The sequence below is a fragment of the Heteronotia binoei genome, chromosome 21, assembly GCF_032191835.1.
Source record: "Heteronotia binoei isolate CCM8104 ecotype False Entrance Well chromosome 21, APGP_CSIRO_Hbin_v1, whole genome shotgun sequence".
Classification (NCBI taxonomy): domain Eukaryota; kingdom Metazoa; phylum Chordata; class Lepidosauria; order Squamata; family Gekkonidae; genus Heteronotia; species Heteronotia binoei.
The window spans coordinates 140,592,112-140,604,350 of record NC_083243.1 but is presented as its reverse complement, the minus strand read 5'-3'; the positions used below and the strand labels follow the sequence as shown (position 1 = coordinate 140,604,350).

The window sequence follows — 12,239 nt, the reverse complement described above, 5'->3', positions numbered from 1 at the left end:
TGGATCCAATCAGAAGTCCTATTAGAATTAGACATAGAATAAGTGTCCTCATAGGGCTCATAGCTGAGGACAAAAAACAAAACAGCAGGATACTAAAATGCCAACTTTTTATTGATATAGTTCCTTATGCTCTCAAAGTCAATCCAAATGAAAAGGCTTCTGATAAACACTCAGATTTTCCCTTTATTTAAGAAGTTGTCAGGTGTTGTCAGTTATGGTGTCCTTGAACAGGAGATAAAAGATGTTTTCCCACAAGTAGGTTTGTTTATTTGTTATATTTTGCGCACTAGAAGCTCAGTGCAGTGGTTAATGTGTTGGGCTAGGATCCAGGAGATCCAGATTTCAGTCCCCACTTTGAAGTCTAGTGGGTGGTCTTGGACTGTTCACATTCTCTCAGCCTAGTCTCCCTTACAGAGTTGTTGTAAGAATAAAATGGAGTTACAGAGACTGATGTATGCCACCCCCAGCTCTTTGGGGAAAGGGTCCAATAAAAATGTAGTCAATAAAGAAAGAAGTAAACAACTTCAAGATTGTAGTCCTCCTAAAATACACTTACTGGAATCAAGTCTTTCTGAATTCAGAAGGATGTTCTTTTTTAAAAGTTAAGTTATGTTGCAAGCCTCATATTTTTCATTGCAAAAGAGATAAGCATATGGAATCCATGAAGTGTTTAATGCAGGGGTACTCAATCTTGTAGGCACCATTGGAATTCTGACACAGCGTGGTGGGCACAGCCACAAAATGGCTGTCACAGAAGGTGATGCCAGTCAGAAAGTGGCTGCTACAGCATATCTCAGTCATACAGTGAAGATCCTTGTGCTGTGGAGGCAGCTGCTGCCAAAGCAACATTTTTAAATGTCTGCAAAGCCAATCAAATCAGAAGAACACAATATTTTTAAGCAATGTACACCCTCCACATCTAACCAAACATATTTATACATGAATAAGTATCCCAATGGGTGCATCCATTGAAAGAAGTGTGATGTGGCTAGACAACATCCATATTCTTTGCATCCAATTTAAACTCATGGCTTCTGCTATGTCAAGTGATCTATGTACAAATCTCCTTATCAGGAGGTCTTACACTGTGTATTTTATCTGAGAATTTTTCTCTGTAAAATTACTGTTCTAGGTTTGGATTAGGGTTCTCAGGTCTGTGTTGGAAAATACCTGGAGACTTTGGGGATGAATCTGGGAGACGGCAGGGTTTGGGGAGGGGAGGGGCCTCACCATGGTATAATGTCATAAAGTCCACCCTTCAAAGCAACCATTTCCGCCAGGGGAACTGATCTCTGCCAGTTGGAGGCTGGAGTTGTAAAAGCAGATCTCCATGCCCAACCTGGAGGTTGGCAACCCTAGCTTGGATAGAAAACAGCTTTCTTTCTCATGCTTGGGCAAAGGGCTTTTCTGCTGTTTCTAGTGTCAGCCTCTTGAAAAAGCATCTCCCAGAGGCTGCAGTGATTTTTCTGGAGTACAAAGAATGCAATTGGGATTGAATTGGTGAGCTTGAGCATGTGTGGTAGTGGCTTGTCTTCCATTCACTAATGCAGGAGGAGGAGAGGGAATCCAAGAAGCCAATACAAAACTTTTTACAAATCCACAATGACCAAACAGTAGGAGACGACAGTGACGAGGCTTACATAAAGGAGACTTGAGCCCATGCTGTCTGTTCATGATAACTGTGGTTATGATAGCAGCAAGCACAACAACATAAGGGATTTAAAAACAGAAAAGAAATAGCATCTATGGTGTGCTCTGAACCCTTCAGTTTTAAAGTAGATTTCAAGTTGTAAAAAGCCTGATGCCTGATTTTCGTATTTTACCTCAAAGAGTTAAGAATACAGAGCTGTTCTTGATGAGCCAGATGGTCTTTAACAGTAACATTGTTCATATTGTTTAGATTATCCCATTGCAAGTACAGTGCCTCGTTTACCTTTTATGGAAGAAAGTGTGGAAAATTGACTACAGATGTAAGTAGCCAGGAATGACGGCTGAGGCAATGCTTACCAGGCCTCCCTAACGCAGTTGATTCCACCGATAAAAACAAATGCAGAAATGTGAGGAGGTAGTCTGAGAAATCTCTAGTGTTACCTATTTACTTTGAAATCTCCAGGCAACTAAAGCTCTGATTTTCTTAAACCAATTGTTGTCCTACTTCATTTCACTGCATTTAAGTGACATTAACACACACATCTAATCAAGTACTAAGCAGCATGTAATTTCTTTAAAGTACCCATTTCCAGTCCTGTTCTTTTAAAACAGGTAGGAAAAGAAACTAAGTATATTGACTTTAAACAATAATTAAATTATTGTTATGCTTGATTTTTTTTAAAAAAAAATGGTACTGTGTAACAAGAGAGCACAAACTTACTCTGAATATTGTTTTGATTACTATCAGAAACTAGAATGGTGCCAAATTAATTATGGTTAGAACGTTGCTTGCTTTTAGTTATGTGTTACAGAGTGTGGACTGTATTTTCAAAGGCACGTTTAAATAAAAATGTGTTGTTTCTTGGTAGGTCAGATCTTGATTGTAAATACGAACTTTTTAACATAGTAAAGGAGAACTACAAGTGAAAAGCTACACATTTTGTTCTTTATTTTTATTTCTTGTCACTTTTCTTTCTGTCCCTCATTTCCTTCCTCCTGTTAGTAGCTGATGTCAAACTGCATTTACTTCTGGAAAATCCTTTTGGAGTTATAGTGCTGACACGGCTGCAGTTGCATTCAGGTGCTCCTGCCACAAAGCACAGCTGTTCCTACATGTGAAAACCCTGGGAACAGAGAAGACCAAAATCGTAAATACATTCAATGTCTGAAAGATGAAGAACCTGAGTTAGTTTTAATACACTGAAAGCCTTGACGTGTTTCTTCAGCTGCTGAAAATACACAGTCTGGTGGACTTCCGACACACCTGAACGTGCCTTTTTATGTTAGTTGCTTTGATAATACATAAACCGTGGGCTGTAGGTCCAAATTCAAATGCAGATGTAAAAAAAAAAATACTTTCTTGGGAGGAAAGTGGGAGAGTGAGAAGCCAAGTGTGTTTGTAAGCATTCCATAGTATTGTGTTACATGTTAACACTGTCTTATAGTTTTACACAGTTCTTTGCCGTTTTTATGGCTTTTAGAATGCTGCTATGAAGTAGGTCACTATTTTCATTTTAGGGGTGGACAGCAAAGGCTGAGAAAAGAAATTTCCTCAGTCCAGGGAAGATCTTGGACCTAAGGTATTGAATCCAAACCACTTTGCCTTCAGATCAGTTTAGTCTTCCTCCTGGACTCATTCAATGGCAATTCTAGCCAAGAAGTCCTTTTTTTCTAACTTTGCTTCTAGAAGAGCTGGCTGCAAACCAACTACTCAGATGTTCTTGCAATAATCGTTCATTCATTGGGAACCTTCCTTGGACTACTGCTGTTCTAGCTGTTTTTCTTACTTAGTCTGAGCAAAACACAATGCTGTACAAAGTATATTTTATCTATTTTAGCTCAGATTCAGGTGGGTAGACATGTTGGTTTGAAGCAACAGAATAAAGTTTGAGTCCAGTGGCATTTTGAATACCAACAAAGTTTAATTCTAGGTTTAAGCTTTTGTGTGCTTACACACTGAGTAATAGGCTTCCCAACCCTCCCGCCCTGGCAGGGGACCCCAGGATTTCCACCCTCTTCCCCCGCTCCCCAAAAAAATGGAAATGGGGGGAGAGGGGGGAAACGGCGCTGAGCCGCCCAATCCTGGAGCCGGCGAGGCTGCCGCGCCGCTGCCGCCCCCTCCCCGCCCACCACAGTTGCTCCTCCGAGATGGGCCCAGGCTGAGCCCATCTCGGAGGAGCAGCCAAGAGGCGGCAGCAGCGCAGGGGAGGGCGAGGCAGGCCAGGAGCATGGCGAGCCGCAAATCTGGGCCCTTCTAGGACCCGGACTTGCAGCTCGCCACGCTCCCGGCCCGCCTCCACCCCCCCTCCGCTTCCATCCCAGAGGCGGAGCGGGTGAGGCCGCTGCGCCGCTGCCACCTCTTCTCTGCTCGCTGTGGCTGCTCCTCCAAGATGGGCTCAGGCTGAGCTCATCTCAGAGGAGCAGCCACGGCGAGCGGAGAAGAGGCGGCAGCTGCGGGGTGACTCGCCATGCTCCCCGGCGCCATTTCCCCCCTAGCTCCACCCCAGTGTCTCCTGGCTCCACCCCCAAAGTTCCCAGATATTTCTGGGGTTGGACTTGGCAACCCTACTGAGTAATGCTGAATGCTACTAAGTTTCAGAGTTCAACTCATTTCCTTTACAAAGTCCTAATGGTCTTGGTCTTTCATACTTAAAGAAACATCCTTATCCATATATCCTTTTAGGTCCATTGAGAACTATTGGAGAGGCCCTGCTTCTTGCCATTTTTCAGTCTATGACTGAGGAGTAGGCAACCTTTGTTATGGCACACACTTTATGGAACTAATTTATAAGAGAAAATCTTCTGACCCCTCTTTTGCCAGTTTCCACCAGCACTTGAAGAGAAATTGGAGAAATCTATTAGATAAATCTTTGTATCTTGACATATATAGCAGGTTGGTGTAAGGTAACTTTTGAAGTTTTATTGTTATTAACAGGGATCTGATTATATCAAGTTATTAAGAACAACAAAGGCAATAGGCTCTAGAAAAACCCTCTACCCTTGCTGTTCCCCCTTGCCCATCTTCATTCCCTCATCCCAGCTCAGTGTCTTCCCATCTATCCCATGGCAGGTATTTCCCCAATGCAGCTTTACTTCCACCCACCCCATGTGTCATGAACCTCCTTGACCCTCAGTTTAGGGCTGCCAATCCCCCAGTCCAGGTGGGGAATCTCCAGCCCGGGAGGTTCTTAACCTGCTGGCCCACATTGGGCCAGTGGGGGGAACCTCCCCTGCGATGATGTCACCCGGAAGTGGCATCATCAAGATGGTGGCACTGGTGCAGGGCCACTCTAGGCATTTTTGGGGAAACTCTATAGTTTTCCCAGACGCTCTAGCAATTTGGGAGGTTAAAACTCTATGGTAGCATTAAAAGGAGGCTTGGAAAGGTGGGATGGAGGATGGAACATTTGTGTAGGCTGAGGCCACCGCCGGCAGCCAAGGGAGGAGAAGCAGTTGTTGGACAGCTGTAGGTGAGGCAGAGTCGGGCTGCCGGTGCATTCTGGGTCATTAGTGACATGGCAGTAGTGTGCTGTCATCTGTGGGAATCAGGTGACTCACTTGGTATGACAAGAAAGGAGCAGGGAAGGGTGAAGGTCAAGAAGTAAGGCTGGCTGTGGTTGGATAGTTTGAGGGTGGCTGAGGCCAGCAGTGGGGTGAGGACCTCAGGAAGGCTTGTGGAGCACCAGGGCAAGTCTACTTGTGAGTAGAGCCAGCCATTCCTGAGGAGAGTTTGGCATCACAGTAGACGTGGAATGGGCCTCCAGGAGAAACAGCAGCAGGAGAAGCATTTGCCTCAAGAGACAGTTGTTTTGGCAGTGTTTTCATGTCTGGTCAGCAGTGGGTAGGGAAGAAGAGAGGGCCCAACCAAGGGCATGCAAATTTTGTTGACTAGTGGTTTGCAGGTCAATGGCTGATATGGTATGCACCACAGCCAATGGGAGAGCCAGAAACTACGAGCACACAGTTGCCAACCAGTTCCTCTGGATGCCCAACAACAGGGTATAGAGTCTGAGGCCTTTGCCTGATGTTGCCTCCTGGCTCTGAGATTGAAACGATTAGTGCCTTCGAATGTGGAGGTTTCCCTCAGCCACCATGGCTCATAGCTGTTGATAGACATCATCCATGAATCTATCTAATCCCCCTTTAAACCTGTTATTTTTGTGGCCATTGCTATATCCTCTGACAGCAAATTCCACATTTAGATCAATCTCTGTGTAAAGCAGTATTCCCTTTTGTCCATCTTGAACCTACTACTCATTAGCTTCATTGGATACCCTTGAGTTCTTTGCCAACTCTTCCCCCCCCCACACACACACATGCACAATTTTATAAACCTCTATCATGCCCCTGCTTAGTTGTCTCATTTCTAAACTAAAAAGTTTATGTTTATATTGTACTGTCTTTAAAAATCTTTTTTTAAAATCACATTGTAAAGCACTTAGTAGAAAAAGTAGCAAGTGTAATTTAGATAAAAATTTAACAGTCATAAACATGAGATTAAACAGCCTGCTGCACTGTACAAATTGGAGGTTAATGGTTTACCAGGAAGGGAGCCTTTTTAAATAACAAATTCAGTATATAAAATGAGCTGATAAGTTTCCTCTCTCCTCCTCTTTAAAAACACACTAGAGAGGAATGTACACTGCTCTCATACTGTAATTCACATGAAGAAATGGGTTTCATAATTAGATTGCACCTCTATAAATATTTTCCCACACACAGCTGAGAATTGTACTAGGAGGAACAGATTTTCATTATATTATAAATATAATAATTGAAATATACGCAATACTTACTTTTCTATCAAACCTGTTGTCCTGCTTTAACAACATGACTGCATCATTTATAATGTACTTAGCATATACAGTTCTATTAATTGGCATATTTATGGGAGTTAAATGCCTTGGTGTTTTACAAGCAACGTTGCATATATACCCAATAGTAAAGTAGGAGAGCTGCAGCCTCTTGCCTTGTGCTGTCTTAGCATAATTCACCCCTTCCAAAAGAAAATATACTTCATAGAAATTTTTAGTGCACCTAAAAATATCCTTGCTTCTTTCTGGTCTTTCTGGTTTAACAATTTATTATGTTTCAGTCATAGTAGGGTTGCCAAGTCCAATTAAAGAAAAATATGGGGACTTTGGGGGTGGAGCCAGGAGACTTTGGGGGTGGAGCCAGGAACAAGGGTGTGACAAGCATAATTGAACTCCAAGGGAGTTCTGGCCATCACATTTAAAGGGACAGCACACCTTTTTAAATGCCTTTCTTCCATAGGAAATAATTAAGGATAGGGGCACCATCTTTTGGGGCTCATAGAATTGGACCCTCTGGTCCAATTGTTTGGAAACTTGGGGGGTATTTTGGGAAGAGGCACTAGATGCTATACTAAAAATTTGGTGCCTCTACCTCAAAAAATAGCCCCCCCCCAGAGCCCCCAATACCCACGGATCAATTCCCTATTATTCCCTATGGGAATCGTTCTCCATAGGGAATAATAGAGTGCCCAGTAGACATTTCCCTCCCCCCACACTTTCTAAAGGGGGGGAGGGCCTCCAAACCAGGGAATCCCCTGCCCCCTCCCTTTCTCTCACACACAAATACTTACTAGATCTTCTTCCTGCAGAACTTTACTTGCTGTGAAAATGAAAGCAAAAGAAAGGGAGGGGCCGTTCTCCATGGAAACTATTACTGACCCTTTCCAATGAAGTCCTTCCTGTTTCCTGCACAGCCTTAAAGGCACACATTTTACAAACGGATCAGGAGCTCTACAACTACATGATGCCTACATACATGTTCTCTCCCCCCACCCCCGCTTCCGGATTTTTGGAGAGTGGGGGAGGAGGCTGCAAATTTGGGGGTCCCCTGCCAGGGCGGGGGGGTTGGGAAGCCTAAGTCATAGGGAAGTTCAGGTAAGGGAAAGTGGATAGGGGAAAGGGTAATTGGGGTTAAAAATTTTACATTCCAGTCTTTGTTTCTCCATTAATATATCTTCTTTCACATAGATCAAAGTATTATTACTTTAACAGTCTCTGTCATACATTAAAAAATCTTCATACACTAATTTAAAGTACAATTTCTCTATCCATCTTTATCGGTCACACTTTCATTTTGCAGTTTTCAACCCATTTATAGAATGGTTGCCACACTTCTTTTACCCTCTTCTCTCAGCAAATCCGTCAAAATGTCCATTTCTGCCATTTCAAATATCTTCATAATCACTTCTTTTTTTTGGTGGTTCAGCCTTCTTCCAGTTTTTAGCATATTGTATTCTAGCTGCTGTATGTATGTATGTATATATACATAAATGCTTAGTTCATCTTTCCTTAACCTCTGGAATTATGTTCAATAAAAAACATTCCGGCTTAAATGGAATTACTCTACCACATACATTTTGAATCATATTAAATATCATTGCCCAATATTTTTTTGCTTTTACACAAGACAATTGGAAAAATTGGTGGGAGGAAATTTATTTTCCCTCCTGACATTCAGTTTTCTAAGTCTAGATCATGCTCAAGGCTGACAGGTACCCTCTGGCAACCAGCAGGGGTGGGGTGGGGACTTACCGGCAGTGGAGAGGTCTAGTCCAGCATCTTGGCAACATCTCTGGCAACATGGTGACTTATAGCATGCACCAGAAGTTATGTCATTGTATCACTGGCAGTATAGGGATGCTTTGGTGTTAGGGCAGAAACTCTATGGTTAATGCTGTTTTTACCATAGAATTTTTAAATCAAATAACATCACATCTCACACTGCTGGTGGTGCCTTAATGTTACTTGAAGCGTGTGCTGGAAATAATGTCACCAGATTTGCTACTGAGATGCTAGGATAGGCCTCCCCTGCTGCCATTAAGTCCTCTACCACTGGCCAGTTGATTGGCAGCAGGAGGTGGGGTGCAGGGATGAGGATTCACCACCATCAGCAGGGGTCTGGTAACCCTAAACATACTAAATCCCCTTAATTTCCATTGTCTGTTTATTGTTTTGTGACTGAGATCATATGGCATGAATATAGCAAGTAGCTCCATCTGTACAAAGTGCAAGTACACATTATTTTGCTTGATATTTGTGGGTGGATATTGCACTATATCCTGAAATTTTCTCAACAGTTCAGAAGTCCATTTAAATTTCTGAAAATCTATATGGACTAATTTTTTAAAAGTTATTTCATACAGCTACTACTTGAAATTGGGATGTGTCTTTATGCCCTCCCATGCTGCCTGCCACATGCGCTGAGTTTGGAATTATCAGGTTACAATTAATTTTCATTTGGTTTAATGTGCAGTGCAGTCTGTCGTTGTGTCGCTAAGGTAATTGTAATTGTGTGAGTATAGGAAGTAAAGCCATGTCCAGTCAATTTTTTTTATAAAGCTTTGAACTTCCTGGAGTAGGGTTACCAATTTGAAGATGGGTCCTAGAGTTCTCCCAGAATTGCAGCTGTTCTCCAGAGGGCATAGATTAATTCCTCTGGAGAAAATGGAACTTCAGAAGGCAGACCATGCAGGAGTGTTGAATTCATTTTTTATGAGGGCCGGATCCAACATAGGTGAGACCTTGTCAGGCTGGGCCATGTGTGTCATAAAATGTAATGCCAGGTAGTTTAAATATGAACTTTATAAAGGACACAGACAAACACAATTAAAGATTTAAAAATTTACCGTATTTTTCGCTCCATAAGACGCACCTGAGCATAAGACGCACCTAGTTTTTAGAGCCGTTTGTGTGAATTTAGAGGCATTTGTGTGAATTTTTTGCAGTATTCGCTCCTTAAGACGCACACACTTTTCCCTCCACTTTTTTTGGGGGGAAAAGTGAGTCTTATGGTGCAAAAAATATGCTTAAAACATCAGCGGTTGTTGGTCTTAAAGGTGCTTTCTTTGTATGTCTCCTGTGTGATCCGGGAAACTGGGCAAAGGATGCTCTGACTCTTTCCTTCCTTCCCTAGGGGGCCAGGAGGGGGAGGAGCCACAGCCAATAGAAGGAAGAGAGGCTGGTGTCAGTAGTTCTGAAGTGCAATTGAGAGAACCTGGCAAAGCAAGCTCTCCGTCCCCCACTTCCTCCCCAAGGGAGAAGCCTCAGCCAATGGAGAAAATAGAGGCTTTGCTCTGTAGCTCCTGTGTGGTTGAGCAAGCCTTGCAAAGCAAGCTGTGATGCAGAAGGAAGCAAGAGAGAGGGAGAAGGAAGCAGACAACAATCAGTTGTTCTAGGGCTTGATAGGAGCCCTCCGAGGGCCTGATTCAGCCCCCAGTATGCATGTTTGACACCCCTGCTCTATGGTATATCAGTTATTCTAGATTAAATCCCTCACCAAATTCCCCCTCTGCAGGCACAAGATCTCCAGGAATTTTCCTGGCCCAGGTTGGCAACTCTAGACTAAAACATTAGTGAAAGATTTATAATATCAATATATAATGACCACTTGTTCTAGGTCTGTTGATAGACAGGATGAAAAAAACCTATTGGGCTCATTCCTGAGAAATATAACTACTCAAAGACAAAAAAAAAGAGGGGGGGAGTACACATCTGGAAAGTGATTTAGTAGAAAAGGGACATTATTTTACTGGCTCCTAAACCTTTTCTTATTAAAACACCTTACCAGTATCCATGTAACCAGTCAGCTATAATAACTCTATGAAGAGGCTGAATATATTTTTAAATTAGGAAATGTATCTCCAGGGAATTTTAACTCTAGTTTGGGGTCAGATTGTTGTTTAAATATTGCTGAAAAAGAGATGGAGCTGTGTGTCATTTCTCTTTTTAATTTTTTTTAGTTTAGTGAAATGTTGCTACACTTTAAATGGAATATTTGTAATTGAACCTTCTCTTGATGTAGAAAGTTGTACCTTTGATGGTGGTTCTCAAACTGTGGGTCAGGACTCTCTTGCAAGTGGAATCTTGCAAAGAGGGTTAGATGGGAGAGAAATCTCTGGGAAGCCAGTAGCAGATAGCAAATTACCTCCATAGACTTCGTTTTCAGTTTGTTCACTCTCAGTTTATACCCAACAGTCAGGCAATGGCTCAAGACCTTGACCTCATCACCAGGAGATTTGGATTGAGAGAAAAGAGCTGGGTGTCATTAGATTTGGATAGAGAGAGAAGAGCTGGGTGTTATTAGCATACTGGTGGCTTCCAATTCAGAAACTACAAATGATACCTCCTAATCCAGTCCATAAGGAGCCGTTTAAACCAATCCAAAACACATTCCTTGATATCTTTCTGCCTCCAACCATCATATTAAGATACTGTGCTCTACTGTAACAAAGGTAGTAGATAAATCCAGCAGGAGCAACAAAAATGCCTGGCCTTTGAGATTATTGACTAAACTGAAACAATCAGGGTCAGAGATGTGAAAGATTGATAAGGATGACCTTGTTGATGGCTTCTAGAAGTTTCACATTCAAAACTCCCCCCTGCAGCCTCAATGGGGTATTCATTTGGAAATGTAAAATCTCCTAGAACATTCTGGATTTTTTTTCTTTTTTAATTTCTACAAACACTTTGGAGCTAATAGAAGAAAACCCGCAACTATAAGCCTACATCTATAGTATAATGCTATTAATATAAGAAATCCCCTGCATTATGTAACAACCTGAGTGAGTTATTAACTCTTTAAATTAACTCTTTAAATATTCACTATAAAAAAGGTAAAGGTAGTCCCCTGTTTAAGCATGGAGTCGTTACCGGACCATGGGGTGACACCACATCATGACACTTTCTTAGCAGACTTTTTACGGGGTGGTTTGCCATTGCCTTCCCTAGTCATCTACAAGCTGAGTATTCATTTTACCACCCTTAGAAGGATGGAAGGCTAAGTCAACCTTGAGCTGGTGACCTGAACCCAGCTTCCGCCAGGATCGAACTCAGGTCATGAGCAGAGCTTGGACTGTAGTACTGCAGCTTACCACTCTGCACCACAGGGCTCCCTAAAATGCACTATACTCTACTATAAAACTCCCTTTTCCCCCACTTACCCCTTTCCCCCTGTAACTTAAACAATTCAAATAACAATAAAATCAGTATAATCCTAGCCTGTTGCATTCAACCTTTTAAATGAATTAAATAGGTAATTTTTTTCTATTAGACTTTGAAAAAAATGTGATAATGATTAAGATTTATATATAATAAAGAGAGAACAATAACAGAGAACCTATACCTTTAATAAATAACTAAGTGAAATCCTTATTACGCTATTGTAATCTATTATACCCTAAACCCCCCTAAAGTTATCTATAATGAAGTCCAATTAAGTTATTATACTCTACTATACCCTCCCCCACCCATCGTTATCTCCCTTACCACACTATAAAATCACTAACTATTAACCAGTCAGAATATATTTGGAACTAGATCAAGCTTTAAAACTGCTTATAAAATAGTGTCCACGGGCCTTAACTAGTCACTGTCTAGCCAGGTGTAGAGACAATAAACTCTATCCCCCAGGGCAATTCTGCTATTGGATAGAAACACAAGCAATTCTCAAAAGCATTTAAAAAATCCAGACTAAATCAAGTACAACAATCAATTTCCTCTCCTCTCCCCTCCCTACCCCCCCCCCCCACACCCAGAGGCAGTATTAACCAAGTGCAC

The 12,239-nt window shown here is 42.0% G+C and overlaps 1 protein-coding gene across 1 annotated transcript in view; it reads left to right on the top strand.

Annotated features, from left to right (window-relative positions):
• PARVA (parvin alpha) overlaps positions 1 to 12,239 on the top strand; it is a 151,951-nt gene that overhangs the window by 41,553 nt on the left and 98,159 nt on the right. The gene's annotated exons all lie outside the window — the stretch shown is intronic.